This window comes from Microtus pennsylvanicus, chromosome 15 (genome assembly GCF_037038515.1).
Source record: "Microtus pennsylvanicus isolate mMicPen1 chromosome 15, mMicPen1.hap1, whole genome shotgun sequence".
In the NCBI taxonomy this organism is placed as follows: domain Eukaryota; kingdom Metazoa; phylum Chordata; class Mammalia; order Rodentia; family Cricetidae; genus Microtus; species Microtus pennsylvanicus.
In genome coordinates this window covers 9,796,580-9,823,415 of record NC_134593.1, presented here as the reverse complement: position 1 = coordinate 9,823,415, position 26,836 = coordinate 9,796,580, and the positions used below count along the sequence as shown (strand labels likewise).

Genomic DNA, 26,836 nt, shown 5'->3' with positions numbered 1-26,836 from the left:
CTGAATGATGGAGAATCAGATGCTGAGGAGGTGGTAGGAGGTGCTAAATATGTAATTTGGAAAGGAGGCATAGTGACTGGGTAGCATTTAAAGCAATGAGACTAAATGATAATACAGGGTGGAGACAACCAAGGACTGACAGCCTGGGCTGCTGAACCTGGAGGCCAGAGGAACGAAGGCAAAGTCACAAATCAATCTAATGGGAGCTGCCTAGTTAGAGAAGATGAAAGCCTTATGAGGCCAATGAAGGAAACACTACAGAGAGAGAGAGGGAGGGAGAGAGAGGAGAGCGAGAAGGATGAGCTGAGTGAGGTGTATTGACAGGACTAGGAATTAGCCATCATCTACTGATCAAGGAAGGATAATAGAGATAAATCAAGGGCTCTTGGCATATGGTGAATATCGAAGGTTGAGTCAGCGATTTCAAAGAGGCAGATGATGAACTAGACCCAAGCTTGATTTTGATTGGATACTGTCTTCTAGATGACGTTGTAACATAGAGATGGAGAAAAATGTTATTTGTTGGAGATTTAAAAATAGATAAAAAGAGCCACTCAGTGTTTTTTAAAGGAAAATAATAGGAAAAGACCAAAAATGGTAGCCCCAGACTAAGTCCTATCCCACCTATTTTCACCTATTCAGTGACAGATGCTGAACCAAATGAGACATCACCTGTCGTAGCCTAAGACAAGCCACCATGTGGACTTCTGTTAGTCTGTTCAGCCTGATGACTAAGAATGTTACCCGGGCATTAGTGGCACACTCCTCTAATCCCAGCACTCGGGAGGCAGAGGCAGGCAGATCTCTGAGTTGGAGGTCAGCCTGGTCTACAGAGCTAACTTTAGGACAGCCAGAACTACACAGAAACTTGGTCAAAAAATAAAAACAAACCAAAACAAAAAAGAACGTACAGGTTATTTTACTGGGAGTTGATGGGAGCAGCAAAGTTCAAAGTATCGGGCATCACAGTTTTGCACAAAGTTTGGTTAACTTTCTTTCAGCTGCCAAGGGAGAGGAAGACTAGGGTGCAGAGAAGCCACGCCAGGGAAGGCTGAGCGTTTCCTAGCTTAGGTGCGTCTACCCTCCTCCAGAGGGGGTCAGTGTCACCTCAGCTGCGCCAGACTATTTGTCTGACCGTTTTCTACCCTTTGCTGGTCAGTTTAGACCTGGTTTTAAACAAAACAAGCAGCTAGGAGTGCCATGAAATCATTTCTAGTCAATTGCAGTAGTCCTTGATTCCCGTTGGTGGGAGGCGACGGCTGGGCGCTGAACCTAAGGCTCCATGCCAGCAGCATGCCTTGTAACCTCTGGTTTCCTTCTGAGACAGGGCTCCTAGGTTGCCCAGGCTGCACCTTTTGTGATGCTCCTGCCTCAGCCTGGGATAACAAGCACTGGTTGACTGTCCTACCTTGTAATTGTTTGTTTGGGACATTATGGTGTTTGTTTGTTTTGAGACAGGGTCTCACCATTTAGCTCTGACTGGCTTGAAGCTTACTGTGTGTATCAGGCTGATCCAGAACTCAGAAAGATGCCTAGGCCTGCCTCCCTAGCGCTGGGATCAAAGGTATGCGATACCACTCTTTATTCTGGCATTCTTTACGTCTGGATACACATGCCTGTCTTGCTAATCCAGCATAAACTGGGAAGTCTGCACATCACAATGGCCCCGGTAGCCCCGTTTGGTTACCCCCGCCCCAGATTCACAGTCTGGTTTCAATTGTTAGGGTTTGTCTTATTAATCTTAATTCATGTTTTTCTGGTTGGTAGAAAGAACACATTGGAAAAAAAATTGGCAGCCCCGCCCCCCCCCATACATAAGTACATTGATGCTAACACTCAGTGGCATAGCATTTAGGATTTAAAACACTTTGCACAAATATTAATTTATTTAGCCCTCCAAACTCCATGATGTGGACATGTTTGCTGTGTTCATTTGACAGAGAAGGGAACTGCCACAAAGAGGTTAAGTAATTTGATGGACAGCACAGACTGCCTTAGCTAGGATTTCAGCCCAGGTGGGGAGGTCCTCATGCTTCTTCCTTCTACCCATATCTTCAGCAGTCAACTGAGTCACCAGTAACAATGGCTAGATTTGTGGCACACCCAGGACCAGCCACCCTATGGCCTCGGCAGTCTGCACAGGCACAAGTGCCCACCAACACTGCTGGTCTCTGTGACTTCCCAAAGCTGAGGGGCTGCTGCTGTGATGCCCCACATCCCTGCTGTTCGCACCTCACCTTGCTGTGAGCTCTTCGCACCCTTGCTCAGCCTTCAGTCAGCATGGTCACCTCCGACCTTCCTGGTTGTCGGCTCCTGGGACTCCTCAGGAACAAGGACCCTGTTTCTTTATCCCGCTCTCCCAGCATCCAGAACACTGTGCAGCTCAAAAAGTCACAGGGATTTTGGAGATGGAAAGTTCTTGGCCTGCCTCTGGACACCACTCTCCCAGGGCAGAGCCTCCCAGATAATGGCTGCCTCTCGCTAAGCCCAGATGTGGCCTCTGGATCCTCCTCCATATGCCTCTGCTAGGCAGCCACTATAATTCAATAAGAAATGACGTTAGACCTAAAGACTGTGCCCATCTCGGCAAAGATGTTTGCTGAACGGTGGGGCTTAAGTTCCTAGGCTCACACGCAGGCAGAAGTTCATGAAAGCAATGAATTTCCAAACTAAACAGGAAAATGTCCCTCAGAACACACTAGCGTTTAGCAGCGAGACTGATGGCTCAGCTTCTGCCAGGTTCTCGTGGTGACGTTTATTTTTTCTTCTTCTTTGTGCCTTCTGTTGACAGATTGGTTCCAATACCGAAGGCTTGAAAAAAAGAAAGTGGGATCTTGGCTGGAGAGGGAGATAGTGATATGAATTGATACGTGTAATCAAAAGCCATGGGATATTCACAAATTCATTCAAAAAAAAGAGTGTATATAAAAATTGCCAGGCTCTGAGTAAAGCTTGTTATCTGGTTAGATTGTTTAATTAGCTTGGATTAGTCCGTCTCCTGCCGTTGATGATATGGTGTGGTTCTGATATGTGACTGGGGAAAGCTGAGTAATGGGTCCATGAGAACTGACTGTAAGATGTTCACAGTTTCTTATAAATCTAGAATTATTTCAAGCTTGACGCCTAAAAGGCATAAGCCATCCGCGACAGCCCAATGAAAACAAGAACGTGAGTTTGAAGCCAGTCTCAGCTCCTTAGTGAGCTCAAGGCCAGCCTGAAACTTTGTTTTCAGAAAACAAACAGGGAAAAGGTAAGAAGGATGCTCACTTGGGAGAGATGGCACCTGCATTTTCATGCATGTGCGCAGGTGCCATAGTGTGGCTCTTTGCCTTCCTGGGGAATGGAGGGAGCTTTTCTACCTATGAAAGGGCTCTTAGGTCTGCCAAGTCAACATCTCAAATAAAGTACTGATAGTAAATGAGGCAGTGGCAGGGGGGAAGGTCTAAGGTAAAGGGTTCCTTTGGAAGCCCCAAAAGTCTAAGGGAAAAATCCCCTTAGCATCTACCCCATAGGCAGCAGGACCGGCTGTCTCAGGATGGCCCTTTGGCTCACACAGCCCTTCCTTTCCCAAATACTGTCTTGTACATTTTCCTACAAAGCTACAAGGCATTTGGGTCTTATTCCTCCAAGCCTGCGAGAGTGGAGAGAGATCACTCAGAACCAGGCCTAGTGAGCCAGAGACAGAAGCTCCAGCTCACCTCATGGGCCGGGGGTTGTCCCCACCCTAAGTCTCGTGGGACACTAGAAAATTTGGAAAAGCCTAATCCTTGTACATTATTATTTTATTAATATTTTTGTGTCTTTTACCAACAGATAATTTTTGTCCATGGAAAAATTCTTCCCCTAAATCTAACCAGCCTAGAGTAACTGAAAAATCCCACAGTTTCCTTACCCCCACATTTGTTTTTCAGAGAGATAGCTAATGAAGTAATTGGTGTGTTCCTGTGAGAGGCATTTGTAACAGCTGCCATGATGTATTTTTAGCTGTAGCCTCCTTCCCCTTTGGGGAAATTTTTTTTTTTTGGTATGGCACTAGTCTTCCCTACACACACCACATTGTAAAGATGGCCTGGGGATCTCTCAGAGGACCAGCATTGCCGTTGACAAATCTCTCTCTCCTTTGCCAGAGTCCAAAGGTTTTACGCGGCCCTGCTTTTCCTCACAACACTTAGTGTTTGTTTGTTAGGGCTTGAGGAAGAACAATCAGAAAAATACCATAGTAAGCAAGAAGTCTTCTAATGGCTCCTGTGTCAGAGACCCTGCTGCCCTGAAGGAGGCCAAAACCTCTGTGGGCACCGCATACCTTTGGTCATGAGGGTGAGCCATCACCTTCTCATCTGGGAAGATTTTTTTTAGACTTTAATGACAGCAAGGATTATTAAACGCTAGATGAGCTACCAAGAAAGATAGCCATGTCCCCGTCCCTTACCATACTTTAAAAATAGGATGGGTTCTGGCTGCAATCAGTAGCTTGTGTTGGATTAGCCCTGCAGGGAGAATGAAAAAGCAGGGGCATCTTAAAACTCGTGTGAAGCCATACAGTCTTACCAGCTCTGTTAGTCCACCAGATTTGGAACCTTATTCCAATGCTAGCTGCTGTGCCAACAACTGGAAAACATTTCAATTTGCATTTGTTTTTTGTTAGATCTCAGGGTCATAGGGGACCGGGTATCAGGTTATGATGTCAAAAGAAGTATGAATGTAGCTTATCCAGAGCTCTGATAACTGGATCAAGCATCCAAATTTAAGTTTCAGGTGCCAGATGAATGTAAATCTGAGAGAGACAGAGACAGAGAGGGGACTACGCATATGGCCCTGTTCTTGTATGTGGGTGTGCACATGCCCTGGAGGACAGGGGACATCTTTGTCATTGTTCCTCAGGTGCCATCCACCTTGTGATTTGAGAGTGCATATCCCTGGCCTGGAACTCACCAAGTAAGCTAAGCTAACTGACCAGGAAGTCCCAGAAACCTGCGTGTCTCTTTCTCTCTCCCTATTCCTGAGATTACAAGCTCAAGTTTCCATGCCCAGGTTTTTGGTTTGTGTTACTGTTTTGTGCATTTTGTTTTGGTTTAGTCTGCTTTTTTGAGATAGAATTTCACTTTGTGGTTCTGGCTGGCCTGGAACTTGCTATGTAGACCAGGTTGGCCTTGAACTCACAGAGATCACCCCGCCTCTGCCACTTTCTCCCACCTGTTAGGTTCAATGACATTTAAGCCAATAAAGAAAAAGCCATGGCATAAGGAAGCGTGGGAAACTGAGGTAGGAGAATGTTGGGTTCAGACCAGTCGAGGACATAGTGAAACTCTGGAAAGAGGAAGAACAGCCATTTTTAAATGTTTAAAGAAGAAGCAAGATGGTGGGAGGCCTCCAACAGGTTCCCGAGGTCCAAGTGTTTGGTCCGTTGTCATCAACAGATCCCGTCACAACAGCTAGGGAGCAGAACGAATGATCAAACCAGGCTGCTTTGAAAGTTTCACCCAACGTTGCTGAAACACTCCTCAGCAAGACCCACAAGGAACTAAACTTTTTTTGTTTGTTTGTTTGTTTTTTGGTGACATACACAAATGTAGGACAGCTCTCTGGAGACAATTCGTTCCTGGAAAGGCATAGGATTCAGGAATCAGGACCTCGGAGTTGTGAGCAAATGCTTCTATCTGCAGAGCTAGCTCAGTTCCCACAGCTGAAAGTTTTTATAACAGATTGCTTTGTGCGCTCATCTGGTTTGATCAGCCTGGTACCAGTCAGTTTTTCATTACCAGTGAAGGTATGTGAGACAGGCTAAGTTTATTTAAATAAAAAGAAGGAGATTCACTCAACCCCCAGTTTGGGGAGCCCAAGGGCTTGGCACCTGCATGGGGTCAAATGTGGGAAGAAGGCACTTGTCTGTGCCACCTCATAGCAGATGGCATTTCAGAACTGTGGGAGCAAGTAGCCACACGACAGTAGGGAAGTGAGAGGAACTGGGCAAGGCCAGGCTCAGGCTGCTATGACAAGCTTCAATGGGAACTACCTCGTGTTGTCTGAGGTTTTCTGTGTATCTCTGGGTGTCCAGTTCCCACAGCTGTTAAGTCCCAAAGAAAATCACACAGAGGTCTACATTAGTTATAAACTGATTGGCCCATTAGCTCAGGCTTCATATTAACTCTTATAGCATATATTAGCCCATTATTCTTGTCTATGTTAGCCACATGGCTCAGTACCTTTTTTTCAGCAAGGTAGTCACATCTTGCTTCTTCTGTGATAGGGTCAGGACTGCATCCTCTTCCCAGAATTCTCCTGTTCTCCTTGACCTGTCTCTACTTCTCGTCTGGTTGTCCCACCTATACTTCCTGCCTGGCTACTGGCCAATCAGAGTTTATTTAAAATATAAACAGACCATGATCCCACACCATACCTAGGACGTCATGGAAACCACACTAGTCACTCCCAAGAAGAACACCCTCAAGTGACCTAAAGACCCACTGTGTGGCCCTGTTAGAGCCCACACACATCTCTTGTGCTATACTAGGGGCCATGCTCATCAATAAGATGATGAGAGACAACCCACATGCAATGTCATATAAAGGGAATCATAAGGATATGCATGGCATCTTAGATATTCGATTTAGATATAAACAACACAGTGACTTTTGCTTTGCTGTTGTCTTTAGAGTTATTTATTTTGAGTGTGGGTGCTCTGCTTGGGTGTGTTTGAACACCACATGTGTGCAGTGCCTACAGAGGCCAGGAGAGGGCATTGGATCCCTTGGAGCCAGTCACAGAAGGTAGTGGCCATTTGGATGTTGTGGCTTGAACCTCTGTTCTCTGAAAGAGCAGCCAATGTTCTTAACAGCTGAGCCATCTCTCTAGCCCCCAACAAGGTGTTCTTGATTGATAGCTAAAGGTATATTCATGGCTATTATTTAACTACTAAATCACCTTTATTCTTAGATAAAATAGGATAAGTTTTATTAGAAAATCTTTCAGTTGGCCTGCTCAAGATGGAAATGTGATCACTGGGACAGCCATTTAAAGCATTGAATTATAGGAATAAGACTTAAGTACATTCTCTTAAAACTTGGGTATATCCATCCCTCCATAGTCATTAAAACTTTAAAAAAAATTTATTTTGTATGTATGGGTGTTTTGCTTGCATGTGTGCCAATATATCATGTGATGGATGCCCACAGAGGCCAGAAGAGGATGTTAGATCCCCTAGAACTGGTGTTATAGAGGGTGCTGGGAATTGAACCCAGGTCCCCTGGAAGAGCAGCTAATGCTCTTAACCACTGAACCATCTCTCCAGTCCCCAAAGTCTTTTCATATAGGATTATATTGCTTTTCTCATCTATGTGACAAAAACGTAAGGAAGAAAGGAATTGGGGGCCCTCCTGGTTTCAGAAGGTGCAGTCCATCATGGCAGGGTGGGGAGGAGTGATGGGAGCATGGAGTGAGTCTTGTTCAAGGCACAAGGATGAAGCAAGGGGACTGACTCAGCAAAGACTGGCTGTCACCCCCACAGCCTCACCCGATGGCCTCTTTCCGCCATAGATCCCACTGCTTAAAGCCATCATGGTGCTGAGGACAGCACCACAGCTAGCAGGCACACCTGCAGAGCACGAGCCTGTGGAGGGGTCAGGCCTCCACCCTCTGCTGCAGTGAGTCAAGTCGTATCGGCTGTGAGGGGCCTTCTACTAAGTTGTCTAAGGAGCAAGGTATAGAAGACACAAGTCACAATCTCATGCTCCCAAATCTGCTCCATCCTCATCCTGAGACATTAAGGCTTGCATTTAGTCTTTCCTGTGGAGGGGGGGGGATAGATTTGATCAAAACACATATGCGTGTATACAATTCTACTAAAAATTAGAAGTCCCTTATAAGATCTTGAAAGACCGGTATTTGACTGGGGAAAAAAATGGCTCAGTGGTTAAGAGCAAATGTTGCTCTTGTAGACAGCCCGAATTCAATTCCCAGCCCCCACATCAGGCAGCTCACAGCTGCCTGGAACTCCAGCATCTGGGAACCAGTGCCTCTCTGACCTCAATGGTCATGTGCACAGATGCATACACATGCACATAAATTAATAATAATGATAATAATAAAAAGAAGTAAAGACCCAGAAATACCAGGATTCCTTCAAGCGTTGCTCCAGTGACATATTAAATCTTGATCTGGCTTTTAGAGGAAGAATAAAAAGTAAGGAAAGGTAGCTGTTAATGTTTTGACTTTGAGGTCCATTATCAAACAGGAATAAAGTTTAATGAGTAGTAAGTGGAGGAGTATTATGTAAATTTATCAAAATCGCCCTTAAGAAGCAGGATGTCACCCATTAGCATACAGGTTTGGGGCACAGAAGTGTGACCAGCCCCACGAGTTCAGAGTGTTCCCAGGAACAATAATGCATCTTATTAAAAAGGGCAGTGGGTTAGCGCTCTCTGTGTAGTTCTGAGTAGGCATAGACTCCCGGGGACTCCCTAGCATTTCCAAAGGCCCGAGGTTGATTTCTCCCAGGATCCTCTCTGTTTTGTTCTGTTTTCAAGGCGGGCAAGTCTCCAGCCCAGAGAATAAGAGGATCAGCACTCAGCACCGTGATCCTGAGGGTGGCAAGGCCGGTGAGCTGATTAGATGGGGTGAGCCAAAGCTGGGAGAACCCCTTGCCGGAATCTACTCTCTGAGCAGAAGGACTCTGGCCTCCTTCGTGCTGAAAAAAGGATTGAAAATTAGTAAATATTACCTGGAATCTGGAAGCAGGAGGTGGGGGTGAGCCTGGGACTGGGAGAGGGAAACTTTCCTTTCTGTCACTCAGTGAGTCCGGGGCCAGCACTCTCACCCTCTTTACAAGGCATAGGAAGCAGAAGGTAGGGAGGAGCTTGTGGGAGGAAGGAGGGAAGGAAGGGTCTCTAGCAGAAAGGTGGATGAGGGGGTCCTGAGGAAAGGAACGCAGGGATAACTTAGAAACTATTGGGGTTTATTAGGGGAAGGATAGCTCTGTGCTGCTCAGTTTTTAGAAAGAAAAGGATATGGGCAAGAAATGCTGGCCCAGGCCTTAGTGAAGGTAGAATTCTTGGAAGGTGGGGAATTCTACAAGATGCTATAAGAGATGTGTACATGGGGTGAGGGGTGAGACAAATTCTCAGTGTAGCCCAAGCTGCCCTAGAACTCTTATGGTCTATCTCAACCTCCCAACTACTAGAGTTACAGATTACTACAGATTCATGAGGTCACATCCAGTCTTTTTCCTTTGAACACACACATAGACAGGCAGACATATGCATGCACTCACACACACACACACACACACACACACACTCACGCGTGCACACCCGTCCTCCAGTGCACGAACTCACCCCCTCACTGTCCGAGGCCCACCAGGCCCAGCTGTCTGTCACCTCGATTCCGGGCCATGTAAAACCATCCTCCCTGCATTTGTGGCTTCCTCACACTTGGTGGGATTCTTTTAGAAGCCTCTTTGTTTGAAGGGATTTGGTAACTATGAGGCACATTACCAGCCCTAGCCATGTTTCCACAGTGGGAGCAGGGGCATGCAACTCTGGGGCTATTTTCCCCTGCAGACTCAAAACAAAACAACACAAAGCCCCATCCAGCACCAAAGTCAAGAGCTACCCCTCAGTCCTAGGTTCCAAAGACAGTCTGATTAGCCTCCGTGGGTGCCAGAGGCTCACGAACACTGCCACAGCTGGAACATCAGCTTCCTTCAGAGGGACGGATGGGAGTTAGGAGGAAATGGAGCTGATTGTCCTTGTCAGCCTTCAGCCTCCACGCTGACAGAAAACATACCACTGAGATGGGCGTCGCACTTCGTGCTTACATTCCTAAGAAGCTGCCAGAAACCATCTGTTTGAGTCAAATCATTCCCCATTGACTAAACTTGTGATTTGTAGTATAGATTGTGTGGATTTAGCTCGTTAATCTTCACCAGCAGGAACTCTTAAAATCTGAGATTCCAGTCCTCATCTCCTGAGATTCTCTCTTCATTCATAAGCTGGAACACGTTGGAGAGAATTTATGGAAAGCATTCCTGGCGGTGATTTTTTTTTCTAGTGTGTATAGTAGATCTCCATATGTTGGGACGATCGAAGGGAATTTTGTTTTCTGCTGTAGAAAGTTCCATTATATAATGGTTTGGTCTGGCCTCTCCTGGCTGTTCTTGTAAATGCATAGAATGTGGTCTTCCCAAATATGGCCAGGAGCCGGGGAGAGAAAGAGAGAGCGTGCTGACACACAAGCAGTACAGCCTAGTCTGGATGGATCTGCATCCACTGGCTGGGCTGGGAGACTCCTCAAGATAAGAGAGCGCTTCAGCATTTGGAGGGATTTTCTGTAGTCGCTAGGCCTTCGGGAGCCGGGCTGTGAGAAAGCTGCTTCCACGTGCGTATCATTCTTCAAGATGTTATTTTGCGCTCGTGACACCGTCGTTAGCTCTGCTAAGTTTAGTGGTATCATTTTTAGTGCCTCAACTGAATGTCACATACAAATATTAACCCGAAAGCCAGAGTTCACTGCAAGAACAACAAAGCGTGGGGGCGGGGTGGCGTGTGCAAGGAAAGAAAGACTGAAAGAAGAAAGAAAGAGAAAGGAAAAGGGAGGCCACATTGTACCACTGCTTACGGGAACATAGCTGCAAACTGAAGAAGCTCAAAGCATTAGTAGCTAAACTTCAAAAGTCCCTGCTTCTCAGGAGTGCCCTCCCTTTGGGGATATATGGACCGTGAGTCAGGCCAGTCAGTACCGAGATGTGGATCTGAGCTATACATTCCAAAGATAAGGTAAGCGTGGTTGCTTGGTTGACCTGTTCTCTGGGAGTGAGTGCTGCCCACGCTCAGAGAAAGTGGGCATCTTGCAAGCAAATGCTGTGTTCGTTGACTGTTTTCTTTCTGTCTAGGTGTGTCTGTGGACAGAAAGGTAAAGAGATTTGTGTTGTCCTGGTCCTTGCTTCACTGTCCCTAGAGAGCCGCATAATTTTGACTTCTGGAGTGATTCTATCATTCCTTCGTCCCACGGCTCACTCTAAGGAGCTGAGAGAACAGGCTAATGGCAGGCTGTTAGGGGGCAGTTGCCCACTGAAAACGCTCTCTAAGCGCTCACCTGGAAACAGCCAATTCTGGGGTCCTCTGGGTGCCCCAGTTCTCCCTTCCTCGTGCTCCCTGGCCACATGCAAGCCTCTTTCCAGTCTTCGAAGTTTCCTGAACAGATGTTGAAACCAGTCAGTACAAAGGCTTGTTTTAAAGGCTTGTCATTTTTTCCTTAAGGAAAGAATAAAGCACATAGGGTATTCATGTTCCTATCTTAGGTTTTCATTCGTAAAAGCAGCCTCAAAGTGACCAAGAAAAGAGCCGTGTGCCTCTCTCCTTACCCAAGGCTCTGTATTTCTGGATGGCCCTGTGTGGCTTAAGAGCAAGAAGCTGAACACGTCCGGGAATCATCCTCTCAAACTGTTGTTAATCAGGCTAAGCTGCTACTGAAAGTCCAGCTATGGGGAGCTGCATTGGCCTGAAGGTTGTCCTCCTGCCTGCACTTCCTTATAGCTTATTTCTGGAAACACTGCCTCTGTGAGGTATAGCTCACTATCCGTAAGATATAGATGAATGGTGGCCAATTCTAGTCCACAGAAAATATCCAAGTTAAATAAATATCATTCCGACTGGGTAATAGATGGAGTACAATGCAGAAGTCTTCTGTGGGAGGCCACCTGACTGAAGGCATCGCCCGGGTTAGTGCCTAGACAGTGCTGACTGACAGTCTGACGAGGGGTCCAAAGTAGGAGGGTCCTCTGACCAGTTAGGTACCAGGTGGCAGCAGGAAGCTAACACGAGCAGTACAGATACAAAGTGTCTGCTGCCCCTGTGAAATCCCAGGCAATAAAGACCAGACAGGACTGGTTCCGGAAATCCCCGGGCCAGACAGCTAGCCAGTTCAGGTTCTGCTTCATGCATGGTTTCAATGTGCACACCTCAGCACGGGGGTTCTGCAAGATACAGCTCCGCCAAGGCAGAGATTAGCCACGTTAGATCAGAAGCCTGTTCTCTGTTTTGTTTGTTTGTTTAAATGACATTGATGTGACCAAAGGTGTGTGGTGACCTTGGAGGAAGGCCCAAACACAGGTGTCCCTGGCTTGGCTTCAGGGTCCAGTTTTCTGAGTGACCTTGGACAATTGTAATATCTGAGGTCTTTGATGCCTTAGCTGATAAAATGGCTAGAAGGGGCAGATTAGATGCTATACTTAATCATAGATATTTGTCTAATGTTGGGGACTCACACCTAGAACCTTGCAAGGTAAGGGCTCTGCTCTGAGCCCCACTCCCAGCCTATGAGTCGCCATTTGTGACAACTCAGGAATAAATAAATGAGAGAGGCAGATTACACTGTTACTGACAACCTCTAGCCTTCTAAAAACAATGTTTTTGGCTGAAGCATTTAAATAAAATGTAGAGCCATCATTAAAATTCTGCGAGTACTGCCTGCATTGGGCATATAAACGTCAACATCGACTTCTCAGTAAAGCCTTGACATGGCTCTCTACTGATTTTCTTGAGGGCTTGACCAAGGAATGTAAATCTCTACCCCGACACCATCTGCTACCTGGTGAGTCAGAATGTTCACTTTGAGGGAAACCATCTCTGAGGCACGACTTCTCCTTCAGGAAAACATTATGGTTATCTTATCATTTGAGGGTTGTGTTTCTTAATTCTGGTGCTCCTCCAGAATTTCATTTAAAATAAAAGATCCTGGTTTGGCTTCTTCTATGTAGCTGCTTGCCTAGCTCAGCCCTCAACACCCACACGAGCAGACCCATGAAGTTTGTGAACCATTTAGGGAAAACTCAAGTGCAATGAGAGACTTCTGTGTGGTTGGGTAGGCGACGCCTAATGCAAATTACGGGAGTCTGTGCTCCTTGCAGCCATAGATTTTAAAGAATTGCACGGAAGGGCACTTGCAGCCGAGGAAACGAAGATGAACATTATCACAGGCAAAGGAGACAGGTTTACTTGACTTTCACATGCTTCCCTAATACATCGTCCTTAAAAGGAAGGGTCATGATTCAGGGTATATTTCTGTCTCCTCAGAAATTCTTATTAGTTCTTGAGAAGCTGTGGCAAATTAATTGAAATTGAAATCACCTAATTTTTTTTTTACCTCCTTCAGCAACCTCTATGCAAAGTGTTACTTAGAATGTTAATGCTGCCTTAAGGCTCCGAGGTACTGTGGGCTCCCAAATGATTGAAGGAGACGACTTAATAAAGGATATGAAATGCTGTTTGTGGGGCTGAGGACATGGCTCAACAGAGTCCCTGTTGCTGCTGCAGACAGGTAGCTCCATTCTGCCTGTAAACCCAGCTCCAGAGGGGCTGATGCCTTCTTCTGGCCTTCTAGGAAGCCTCTACTCACACACACACACACACACACACACACACACACACACACACATATGCATGTGCACACACAATGATATATTTTTAAAAATTTAAAATACTATGTGTTGAATGAGTGAATAAATAAATTAAACTATTTTATAGGAAACTAATACTTAATCCATTTGAAAAGGCATTTTCTCATATATTATTATAACGGGCCTTTACCAACATCCCTTTTAACATCCGACTAGCACAAGGCAGTTGCTTAGCCAATATGGGTGGATGGATGCATGGATGGATGGATGGATGCATGGATGGATGGACAGGTGGATGGATGGATGGATGGATGGATGGATGGATGGATGGATGGACGGACGGACGGGCGGGCGGATGGATGGATGGATGCATGGATGGATGGACAGGTGGATGGATGGATGGATGGATGGATGGATGGATGGATGGATGGACGGACAGACGGACGGGCGGGCGGATGCATGGATGGATGGATGGGTAGGTGGATGGATGGTCTAACCCTAAGGTTCTTCGTGTCATGAGAAACAGTTTGCAGTGGGCTTAAGAACACAGGCCAGAAAATCACAGAACTTTAAACCCCGACTCTTGTCACTTCCTCACGGCCTCATCTTTGTTCCTTATCCTCTCTGCTCCTAAATTTCTTATCTGTGAAATGGGAGTGCAGGGAAAGAGTTAATATAACCTACCTTATCAGGTAGTGCATGGAGATTAAATGGAGCACTGTGTAGACGTGTTAAGTACCTAACCTGAAATCAGCATAGCAAATGAGAGCTGATACCGTAATTTTCCCTGCCATGTGACCTGTTCTTCAGAGACTAAAGACCCAAGAAAAGTGGCCTTCAGGTGGGAAAGGCTGTGCCTTTGAAAGAATGATGGTACAATATTCCCAGCCTAGGGCAAGAGGAGGAAACAGAGCAGAAAGGCTTTATTCGTGACATCACAGGAGCCGAAATGTGTGGGAGAAACGAGAGCACTGGGACCAGCAAGAACAGGAGGAACATACAGTTAGTACACTTAGTCTTCTCCAGCATCCATCCCAGTGAGGGCGGAAGCTGCTTTGCTCTCCATCTCCATTTGGCCATTCTATGCATGTTACCAGGCCAGCTTTCAATGGTACAGAGGAATAAAAATGGCCAGGCAAATAATACCATGTCCAAAAAAAGCTAGACTCATTTGGAAAACCCTTCCCTGTATCGGTGTGCTAAGAGCGTCCTGAAAGGTCATTGATGGGGGACCATCTACTGATCTGCGTGGCCTCATTAACACTGTCTTCAGCTTCTAGAGCCTTTAGATATCCAATTGTGGATATCTAATAAATGTCTGGTGAATTCATCCTCTCTAACCCTTTCCTTTGCTTATGAGGAACCAGATGTCACCCAGATTTGGAACCGGATCTCACCTGAATTTCAGGCTATAATGGAAGCAATTAGAACTTTAGTCAGTCAGAATTGCTTATAAATGCTAGGACAGACACGGTTCTGTAAGTCCTGGACGCTAATGTTTAGTGGGACAGGAAGTAAGTCATGTACTCCAAAATAAATATGAAAACTGAACACTTAAAAATACATGGAAGGTTGGTTTGGGGATGTAACTCAGTGGCAGGGCTTTTGTTTAGGAAGCAGGAGACAGTTCAGACCCAGTATCAGAGCCCTGTGAAACGTGTTGGAGGTAAGAAAAGACCAAGATGAAAGACTAGCAAAGAAAACAGAACAGGCAGTTTGTTAGTGTACAGCCCAAATGTGGAAACTGCCACTGTTGTGACCCTTGAAACACAGTATCAGAGCTACTGTTCATGCCAATGTTCTATGTGGAAAATGTTCCCTAAGGATGAATGCCGTTAGATTAGCGAGTACTTTGAGTTTATTCTTCCGTAACCAGTTTTGGTTTCTCTAGGTTAATCTTACTCTGACTGGTATAACAGTTCTGTGGCACTTAAAATTTCTAAACACATCAGTTTATATTAAATAATTTCCCTGCAGGCAATCCCATGGTGTTGCTCTTGATAGCTATTAGTGAGGAGGACGGGGGCACCAAAGGACCACATGAATTCCAGTTGAATTCCCAAGTTCTTCACACTTCAGCAGCATGTGTTGACTTTGCTTGCTGTCTAACCCCAACATCAACAGAGCAAAGTATCAAGACAGCAAGCCAAAGTTGGGTGTGTAATTAGTCTATCTTGACCTAGAACGTGAGCACACACACACACACACCCCGTGCCTTGAGGAGATACAGATCCTGATTCAGTAGGCCTGAGAAAGGTTTAAGAGTCAACCTTTCACCAGGCGGTAGTGGCGTACGCCTTTAATCCCAGCACTCAGAAGGCAAAGGCAGGCGGATCTCTGTGAGTTCGAAGCCAGCCTGGTCTACAAGAGCTAGCTCCAGGACAGGCTCCAAAGCTACAGAGAAACCCTGTCTCTAAAACAAAACAAAACAAAAAAAGAGTCAACCTTTCTATCAAGGTCCTGGGAGGTGCCAGCACTGCTGATCCCTGGGTCTAGAATGCTTTTGGTTTCTGATTGAGAATCACTGTGCTTTCAACAACCGTGTTTCTGGATTAAGGGAAAGTATATCACGGGTTTTATGTTCAGAGAGGCCCTGGGCTGCACCCCATCCCCTGTTTCAGAAGGGTGAGAATGATTACAAGAGAAAGTATAGTTGTTTAGGATTCAAAACATTTGTCTAAGAACGCCTGTATTAACCCTCCTCCCCTTCCCCAGAATGGGCAGTGGTGGTGTGCACCTTTAATCCCAGCACTTAGGAGGCAGAGGCAGGTGGATCTCTGTGAGTTTGAGGCCATCTTGGTCTACAGAGTGAGTTTCAGGACAGCCAGGGATACACAGTGAAACGCTGCTCCATTAAAAGAAGGAAGAAGGAAAAGGAGAAGAATAGAAGGAGAAGAAGGAGGAGGAGGAGAAGAAGGAGAAGAAGAAGAAGAAGGAGAAGAAGAAGAAGAAGAAGAAGAAGAAGAAGAAGAAGAAGAAGAAGAAGAAGAAGAAGAAGAAGAAGAAGAAGAAGAAGAAGAAGGAGAAGAAGAAGAAGAAGGAGAAGAAGAAGAAGAAGAAGAAGAAGAAGAAGAAGAAGAAGAAGAAGAAGAAGAGGAGGAGGAGGAGGAAGAGGAGAAGGAGGAGGAGGAGGAGGAAGGAGGAAGGAGGAGGAGGAGGAATAAGAAGAAGAAGAAGAAGAAGAAAAGAAGAAGAAAGAAGAAATATTAGAAATCTATTTTCTGTAAACCATTACACTCTATAAGAGCAGGAAACCGTGTGTGAACAGTGAAAATGCTCTGATCTGATCTGAGCTGGGTATTTTGGGCAGTGTTTGTTGGTATAGTGTGGTGTGGTAGTGTGTGTGATGTGTTGCTGCTGTTGTGTCCTCAGAACCAAGACCACAGTGAAGTCGTTTGACGCGACATGACTGAGCGTTGCCAGGAACACTTCCAATGTGTTCCCTCTTTGATTTTGAATTGTTTTGGCCTTTGTATGTTGAAAAAACTTTTAATGCTACCAAACCTTTTGGCAGCTCCCACATTCAGTTACAGAACCTCATACGGGGTGGTCCGGTTTAAGAAACTGTGTTAAGTGAATAAATGAACAGATACCTTCATGGTTTGTAGGACGGGTAAAGGGGACAGACGGAGAAGAAAGGGAGCCCTCAACCTCGTGATCAGGGCTGGGACCTGAGGTTAGCCCAACCCCAGCGGCCTGCAGGGCCTCTTCTCTTTGCTGCCAGGATCTGAAGGCTCTTGTCAACCTTCTCTATCTTTATCCAGCAAGAAATGAGGATCTTCAAATTCTCCCTCTGCCCTGGGGACTGAATGATGCCAGGAACCCTGAGCCTGGGGAAATCTCTTATTGCAGGACAGATTGACAGTATTTAAGTAGATGTGTCTAGAGCAGTTATGAAAGCCCCGTTTTTCTGGGGTAGGGAAGAACAGTACAGGATAAACGCAATGCCAAGTCAAAAGCCCCAGTCCTGATGTGTGATTACAGACTGCAGCAAATCAATTGTCCGAACTCCACACCTCTCTCTTCAGGGTCCGACACTCGTGGAGGCAGGCTGCGATGGCTTGGCATTCAGGGAAAGGACAGCGATGACGAGAATGGGCACTGGGATGTAGCGCTTGATAACTTGTCTGAAATCGTGTGGCGATTCAATCAAATGTAATCAAGAAGCCAGGAGAGGCTAAAGCGTCCAATTCTTCTTAATTAACAAAAAAAAAATCATCTAATTATCAGTGTAAGCTCCAATTGTGGTCCTTTTGAATGGTCATTTATGTGTTATTGTTGCATTTGACATTTAGATGGAATGCTTTAATGAAAACAAGAGCCAATTCCCTAATCAGTAAATTGGCCTGCCAGTGCCTTGCTGGGACTCTTATTCTCATTTTCTTATTGAGAAGCTAAGTTAAGAATTAGAAGTACATAACCCATTTCTAATCATGCATAGCCCTTCTTCTAAGGCTAGAAAGAAGAAAACAGGCTGGCAGATTGGTCAAGGCAAACTTGAGTGTTTCAGACTCAGAGACATCCTGGAACACACGCTGTGCTTGGCTGCCCTGCTGCAGTAGGATGTAGGCAAGCTCTAAGTGTCCGACCTTACCTGAATGACGCTCTCAAGAGCCACCTGTTCCTATTATATGGAATTTGTGGGGCTCTTGTGGTTCAGATCAGGACAATAGCCAGTAGACAGGGCTTGGAAATGTTCTTTGTTAGGTCCTTTCAAGCAGTGAGCTGGCTTTTCTTAACAAGTGGTGGTGTTCACAAGGTGTTAAAAGAGGTCCTGATAATGTGTTCAGCAATTCTGGCCATGCACGGCCTTGGGACAGATACTCAATCATGAAGTCCTGACTACTTGCTGTAACAAACATGGATCGCCTTGCTGGTCTCGCACTCGGCCGTGGTCGAAGAGCTGTTAAGCACAAGATGAATGCTGTACGATAGATATCAATGGTGCACTGCCCGGACAGGTGTGCTAGGGAGCGGCAGGTACATTTTGAGAGTCGTCCTCTGAGAAAGCGTTTAAAGGAAAATGTTGCCATAAAGGATCTGTCCGAGTTACTCTCTTCTCTAAACAGCGGTTTTTGAAATGCGTATGTAAGGAAGCTAGAAGGGAAATGTCTAGAAGGTTAAATTTGCTCCTGTTTATTGTCATTGTTTTCTTTGCCCAGCATCATAAACAAAACAAGTCAGAGTCTGTTGTTCTGTCTGAACTCATTTCTGGACATCACTTTATGTGAACAGAAACTCTTGGGCAGACCTGAGGGTGGCTTGTATAGTTAGACATGTAGAAATGAAAAAGAAAACACAGGAGAGTATGTGAGCCCAGTGCAGACCCTGCCATGGCCCCTTGCGTGTGCTAGGACACCTACTTAAGTGATGTCACCTTACAGCTGCTGTCTGGTTTTGATGGAGCCATGTGATAGGCCCCGAGACGACTCCTGTCAGATCCACTTGGCTTGAGACTAAAATTGCAAATGCGAATCTCCTGACTTTTATAAAATGTCTGTGTTAGTTTTGGGTTTAAGTTATTCCACAACTAACGATGCTGAGATGTCAAGCAGCAGTTGTCTCAGATGGGTTGCTCTCCTGGATGGCACCCAGCTTTGCCGCTACAGAAACTGACAAGGGGACAGATGAAATGTTCCGAAGATGAAGACTGTAATGAAAGTCTGCCAGAAACACTCTAATTTAGTCCTTAGGAACCAAATATTTAAGTGATAGCACGAAGGCAGGAGCATACGTCTCTGCTCTACCCAAGGGCTAAACCGTCTGGCGGTAATCAGAACCGACACGGTGACAAGAACTCATGATGTGAAAAGACTCCTCCAGAAGCCATACTTGCATGGGACACTTTGATTTCAATAGTGTGTGGAAAAAAAGATTTAATGAGCAAAAAAGATTAAGCCATAGGCACCTGTCAACCTTGTTGTAATGTTCTCTACAGCTTTCCTTCCTTCTAGAGTCTCGGTTTGGTTTGGTCTGGTCTGGTCTGGTCTGGTCTGGTATGGTCTGGTTGGTCTGGTCTGGTCTGGTCTGGTTGGTTTGGTCTGGTCTGGTCTGGTCTGGTCTGGTCTGGTCGGGTGGGGTCTGGTCAGGTCTGGTCTGGTCCGGTCCAGTCGGGTCCGGTCCTGTCGGGTCCGGTCCTGTCGGGTCTGGTCTGGGTGGGTCGGGTCTGGTCAGGTCTGGTCGGGTCTGGTCAGGTTGGGTTGGGTCTGGTCTAGTCTGGTCTGGTCTGGTCGGGTCTGGTCAGGTCTGGTCTAGTCTGGTCTGGTCTGGTCTGGTCTGGTCTCCACAGGCACTTTCTCTTCACAGAAAGCATACAGCTTCCACCCTTGGCTTGCTGGGAACACCCCATCTACCACCCTCACCTCTGCTTTGTGGCATGTTTCTTTTCTTCCCCTGAGAGGAAGAGGAGTCTGAAGCCTGATGGGAAATTTCTTCAAGTGTTCCCACATTCTAAGCATTGGTTTTCTAAACGTTTGGGCAAGAGCAGAGGGCAAGCATGCAGAGTTGAGGCTTCTGACTGCCCGGATGTGCTTGTGATCTGTTTTTCTAACACCGTGGTGGTGAAGCATGTGAGGTTTTACCTAACAATTAATTATCTTCTCTTTCCTTCTCCTCTCCTCCTACTTAACTGTTCATGACCATAAATGTGACTTCTAGTGGGGCTCTTTGCATGATGTCATTGATCAAATTCTCTGCCTTTGTAGTTTTCAAACTGTATTTTTGAAGTATTATGAACGTTTTCTTCCCTGAAGCTTCCCACCACAGGGCCTCAGACCACAAATCCAAACAAAGAAGAATAATCCAGGGTCTAATGTCACCTTATCATCTTACCCTTGAGTCTTGGTCAAGGTGCTTAGCCTGACTTGGAGGTAGGAGCCTTTAATCCCAGCACTCAGGAGGCCGAGACAGGTGACTCTCTATGAATTTGAGGGCAGCCTGGAACCTGGGCTACATAGTGAGAACCTGTCTCAGTAAAAGAAAAAGGAAAAGAAGGAGGAGGAGAAAGAAAGGAAAAGAGAGAAACAAATACCTATAATTATATTTACAAAGTAGTGTTAGTAGAACTTTATTCTTTGACTTGGAAATTTCTAGTAGTATTCACAGACACACTAAAACCATATTCTCGAGACAAACCCATGGGCTAGAACCCTAACTATGCTTGCTAAGCAGATGTAAATCTTTAAGAGGGGGAAGAGAAGCTCCACCTACTCCGGTTCCTTTCAAACAGTAACGGTTTTGAAACTTCATATGGGCTGAGCTTTTTAAGCTTTAAACTTGACAAGTTTTGACAGGCCTCCTTCAGTAGAACTTAGACTGTGTGCTGCGAGTCCTGAGGTGTTGGATGGAGCGGGAGGGCAGGTCTTGGGAGAACTCAGCAGCATTACGTGGGTGTCCTTCTGTGGTGCTTTGTAACCCACAAGTGCACACACCGTATGTCACCCAAGTCCAGGTGTCCCCAAGGCCTTTCATTTGTGAAGTAAGTTAATATTTTTAAACAATATGCAAATATTTGGGCTCCTTATCCAACCTTTCCAATCCCTAAGTTAGAATGACTTATATTTTGTTTTTATTAAAATATGTTAATCATACATAATAATGTGTTTCAATGACTTTTATATACATTTACGACCATATTCCCCCATTTATAAAAATTACTTATTTTTATGAAGTTTAATTATGCTATTGGATTAAATTCTATCACCTGGATATCTAGAAATTTGAGATGGCTTAGCAGTTAGAAGCACTGGCTGCTCTTCCAGAGGACCCAAGTTCAATTCCCAGCTCACAACTGTCTGTAACCCCAGTCCCATAGGACCCAGTGCCCTCTTCTGGCCTCTTTGGGCACTGCACACACATAGAACAGAGACAGACATGCAAGCAAAGCACCATAAGCATAACTAAAAATAAAGGGGGAAAGTTTACAGTTAACAAGATTCTGTGATAAACAGGCAACATCTTGAGTTTAACATATATGAACCAGCCGGGTGGTGGTGGCGCATGCCTTTAATCCCAGCACTTGGGAGGCAGAGGCAGGCGGATCTCTGTGAGTTCGAGGCCAGCCTGGTCTACAAGAGCTAGATCCAGGACAGGAACCAAAAAGCTACGGAGAAACCCTGTCTCGAAAAATCAAATATATATATGAACCAAATATTCGAAAGTCTTGTCTGTGTCACTGCACTCCCAGAACCCAACCTTGAGGTGAGAGCACAGGTTACCCGGTCAGCTGGGAGGGGACCATGCTGGTTAGATGGGGATACTTACTGCCTTCTTTGGAGCATAAGCATCCAACATCCCCAACGGTCTAGATTTTAAATGCTAACCCTGAGAGAGATAGAAACTCCCGGTGAGAGCAGAGGGGAGTCGTGGCTGGTTTGACCATGAGGGGATCAGAACCCCAGGAGGAACTCTAATAGTTCCTAACACGGCCTGGGTTACCCCGGGAAGTGCCTGTCAATAAAGACATAAGCAGTGGTCAACCGACAGTGTCTAGATTAATATGCAAAGGAACCAGGTGAGTTCATCAATATTAACCGCCGAGGTCGCCCGTTAAAACAGTAATGGTCCTTCAGAGCCACTGAGCCAAATGAAGTCAAAACCAAAAATAGCTACGAACCCAGCATTGGTCTTTTTCACTTATATTTATCTCAAATTAATTCCAAAATTGTTCATATGCTCATAAAATTCACAGCGCAGTATTTCACCCCTGACGGATTTTCAGGGCCTCGCGGCTCTCAATTAGAAATTACCGAGTGATGTGTTCTTGGAGGCCTCTACCTCTCAAGTGTTAGGGGTCTGTCTTCGTAAAAATGTTCTTTGAAATTACACATCACGGAGTGAGACCGAGCCGGTAAGTGTGGTGCACAGTGTAAGGTCTGTTCACATTGGGAGAGTTTATTGTTAGAGTCTCACTGTTCACTTCCATCTCCTCGACAGCGAACCAAAGAGACAGTGGTCCGGTAGCCAACACCTTCCTTCCCCCCACAAGCCTTCTTATTTCTTCCTCTGGAAGGCAGAAACAGTAGTTTTACTTAGTATTCTCCAAAGAGTCCTAAATAATCTAAAATTTTTCTGCCTAAATTTTATATCAATAATTAAAAATGAAGGCAAAGTCAAACATGCTTAAAAAATGAGAAATAAATCTGAATTCCAGACTTTCAGGAAAATGATTAGAGCGTAACTCATGGACAGCTGTTGTGTATCTCCTTTCCAGGGTGTTGAGAGGGCCACACCCAGATGCTAGAAGGTGAGGAGACCGTGGGGTGAGAAGAGGCTGGAGTAGCTGGCTGCCCCCAAGTGACAAAACGGAGTTTACCATGGGGTCAGAATGCCCTTAGCACTGCCATGCTGCCTGACTGCTCTAGGGCAATATTCTTCTTAGCTGGTTCTCTTTCTCCATATTTCAAGTAGACATACTCAGTGCTTACTGCTTTTTTCAGGTCACTCGAATATATAAATTCCCCAGGTTATGCCAACCCAAAGGCATGTGTTTGTGGAGCTACTTACACAGACGAGTACAGACCTGACATTTCTTGTAGAGCTTCTGAAACTAAAGCTGAATTCAATCCATACTATGTACAATGTTTGATGCAAAAGAGTGGCAATCGCGCTCCCCTGGGCAAATTTCAGCGTGAGTTTTCCTAGAGGGGAACCGTCCCCTAACAGGCTGACCCTCTCCACACTGTTGTGAAAGTAACAAATGCCGCAGAAATGGGGGCCTCAGCTCAAGTAGAACTTGCTGGTTCCTGATCCTTGTGGGGGTTTGGTCAGGCACACTTCATTCTGTAGCATTTGAAGAGGACTCTGGGACTGCCCTCTGAAGCAAGCATTAACTGCGCAGCGCAGCTGCCACTAGCAAATTCGTTGAAGGACTCTGCCGGAGTCATTCTGAGGCAGCCACCACCAGCCGGCCTGAAAAACTTCTCGGATGTCTGGTTTACTGTTCTCCCACCCTGAATCAGAAGGAAACTAACAAAAACTTGATTTCATTATTTTTTTTTCCTGAATGTCCGTATCTTCTCTCCCTCTGGGCCCTGCTTAAGAGGAGTTCTTAAGACAAATGCACCCATAAGGCCGACCCTGCTGGTGATCGGCCCCAGCCACCTCTTTGGCCCCACAGCTCTCTGTACCAGTCTTAGTGACCCACTCTCGTACGACAGCATATAAAAACCTACGGGTTTAGCTTTTGCTTTTCTTTCTAATTTATTTGGGGGGGGGGGTTGTTGTTGTTGTTGTTTTGCTTTGTTTTGTTTTCGAGACAGGGTTCATTTTAGTAACAGCCCTAGCTGTCCTGGAACTAGCTCTGTGTACCAGGTTGGCCTCGAACTCACAGAGATCCGCCTGCCTCTGCCTCCCGAGTGCTGGGATTAAAGGTGTGCGCCACCACAGTCCGGCCCCCTACAGGTTAATCTTAATCTCAAAGTTATCTGCCACCATCTCCAATCTCCTCCACATCAGAACCCAGGGCTGGGGTCTGGAGAGATGCCTCAGGGGTTGAGAGCACAAACTGCTCTTGCACAGAACTCAGGTTCAGGTCCCAGCAACCATATCAGGCGACTCACAACAGCTTGTAACTCTAGTCGCTAGGATCTGACTCCATCTTCAGGCCACCAGGAGCATCAGGCACAGGAATGGCACACAGACATACAGACAGGCAAAACTCATACATGTAAAATAAAAATAAACCTTAAAAGAGTGAAGAAACAGGCCTACACGGTCCACCTGACTCAGCTTTCCTGTGAAGAGGAGGACATTTGTCCTGCACAGCCTTCCGTTGGCACGGCTGGAAACTCCTCACCTTCTCTAAATGTCAGAAGTTTTGTGTTGAGGTTCTGTTGGGCTGCCCCAGCAGGATGACTTCAGAGGGATCTGAATGTGGGCAGCCCGAAGAATCATAAGAGGGTTCCCTCTGTGATGGACAGGAGGTGGCCTTCGATGGGAAGTCACCAGGAATAGTCTCTGACCTCTTAACTATAAGGGACTGATTAGACAAAAGCAAAGGCCACGTTCACGCCCTCCCCCTTTTGTCTTCACTTAAACTCAGGAAAACAAACACAGTTGTGTAAGTATCAGTGCAAATCCGTGTAAACCAGTTCAGGGAGGGCAGCATCTCCAGCTAACCCTTTCACTGCTGGCATTCTGGGACAATGGCAGCTTCCCCAAGTGTGCCATTGCACCAGGAGTGAACGGCAACATGGATTCGGAGAGATTTTAGGTACAGGAAAACAAATCGGCTCCATTTAACAATGTAATCCATCCAGTCCAGATGCATTTTACTATTCTAAGCATCCAGATTAAAATGAGGGTCTGACGAGATGGCTCAGGGGGTAAAGGCACTTGTTGGGAAACCTGACGACCTGAGTTCAATCCCTGAAGCCATAAGGTAGGAGGAGAGAACCAGCTCCCACAAGTTGTCTTATTACCTCTATACACACGCAGTGGCGCATTTGTACACACACACACACACACACACACAAAATACCAGATTAACAGCAGCCATGAACCATGAGACATAGATCTTGAATAATTCTCAACTTTATTATTGCATCTAAACATTCTAGCGACCACAGGCCCCAGTACTCTGGTTGAGAACCTTTCGGGCAAGTCCTGTTCTGTGGTTTCAAACTCATTTGAATCTTGGCTATGTGAAAGAGGCCCCAGGTGGAAACATGCTCATACCTGGCTACCAGCATTCGAAGTCCTCACCAGAGATTCAAAAACTCAGAGCTGAGCCAGAATGTCGCAGCACTCAGGGAGGCTCCAGACAAGTCGGCCCAATTTTATATAAATACTATATAGCTAGATAGGCATGAAATGAAGTTCTTGGATGTCTAGCTTTTCTTTATATTTCTCTTTTCATTTTTGTTGCTGTTTCCTATTTATTTATTTATTTATTTGTTTGTTTTGGTTCTTTTTTTTTTTTTTTGCTAATTTCATCCAATTGGGAAGTAATGCATTTTCCAGAAAGCTTTTTCAAAATAGTTTATTATTTATTCTAGTAAAAATAAAAACATGATAAGGCCATTTTCTTTAAAGTCCCATTCACATTTCTTTAAGGCAGATAAAAAACGCTCGTGCCTTCAACAGAATCTATTCAAACCAGAAATTTCCTAAGTAGATTACAAATGTTAAACTCAGCAGCGCCCCCACTTACACTTTTTGTTAAAAAGAACTTTTTAGTCCTGATTGTCCCCCTTCATACACAAGGCCAAATGGAAACATTGGCCCTAAAAGTATTGAGCCTTGTTGTCCTTAGACTCTAAAGCTTAAAATGACGCTAGCTAAACATGAGACCATACCAAACATGCTTGATGGCAGCAGTCTGCCTTTTGGCTCTGGTCTTTATTTTGTAGATGAGGTCATGGTAATCACCTGCTCTGGTCTTTATATAGACAACACCCATCTACAGTCTAAAGATAATGCCTTCCATTATTTGGGCCATCTGGTCTACCTACTGAAAAACACACCGTTCTAGCCAGCAAAGAAATATATGACTAAAACTAGGAACAGAAAATGCCTCATTGGAGGGGTTAGAGCTGCAGATGAAATTCAATGGCTTCCCTGGAAACTGTTTAAAATGCACGTGGCTCAGTTCCACATTAATAAAGCAGCAATCAAAATAGACTGAGAGAAAAGTTATGAATAGACTTATTTTGTAAAGTCGCTTTACGCACCCAGCAAAACCAACCAAGGGTAACATGGGCTCCCTCAGCATTGATGTTGCTCAAATCCCTCCTTTGAGTGCCGTCCATTTAATTTGGCCAGCTACATGCATTTTGTTGCTTTTTCCTAGCTTCGTGGAAAATAAAAAAGGAGCTATGTAGATGTTGCCCACTGTGTGGAAGGACTGAACATGCTCAGTGGGCGGGCCTTGCTGACTTCTGAATGAAAGCCTTGTTACCTGAAGGTGTTTGCCAGATAAAGTTTGACATTAACCCTGAGGACAAGGGAAAAGAATTAGCCTTTTCAGCAGGACTGCCACTGTCCCATACCCTGAGGTCATGTCCGTGCTGGATTCCCTCCTTGGGATCCCACCACCATTCAGAGGTGACAGTTCCCCAACTTCGGTGTAGAATAACAATTTCAGCAGCTAGATCCGAGCTGCAAGGATCCCAGATGGTGAGCAGCCTGCCTGCCCTGCAAGTCCTCCACACCAATGTGGGGCATAGCACTCTTGCTCCTTAAAAAACCATGGTCCAGCACACACTTTGTTCACTTTGGTCCAATGGCCACTTTCAGGCTGTCAGCTTTGCCCAGCTGCTTCAAAGTCTGATTCATAAGATTAGAATAATACTAGTTCCAAACTCACAAACATGAAGACCCAGTGTGGGGGCACCATAAGTCTGGGCTCCAGGGTACAACCTAGCCTACATGTAGGTTCAGGCAGCCTCCTTTTTTAGCAGGGAAGGACAGCCCCAGACTCGAGTCAACCCGCTGTGACCACCCGTG

At 45.6% G+C, this 26,836-nt stretch overlaps 1 protein-coding gene across 2 annotated transcripts in view; it reads left to right on the top strand.

Moving 5' to 3' along the window:
* The window catches only part of Samd4a (sterile alpha motif domain containing 4A), a 220,065-nt gene that overhangs the window by 141,289 nt on the left and 51,940 nt on the right, over nucleotides 1-26,836 (top strand). The window lies entirely within an intron of this gene.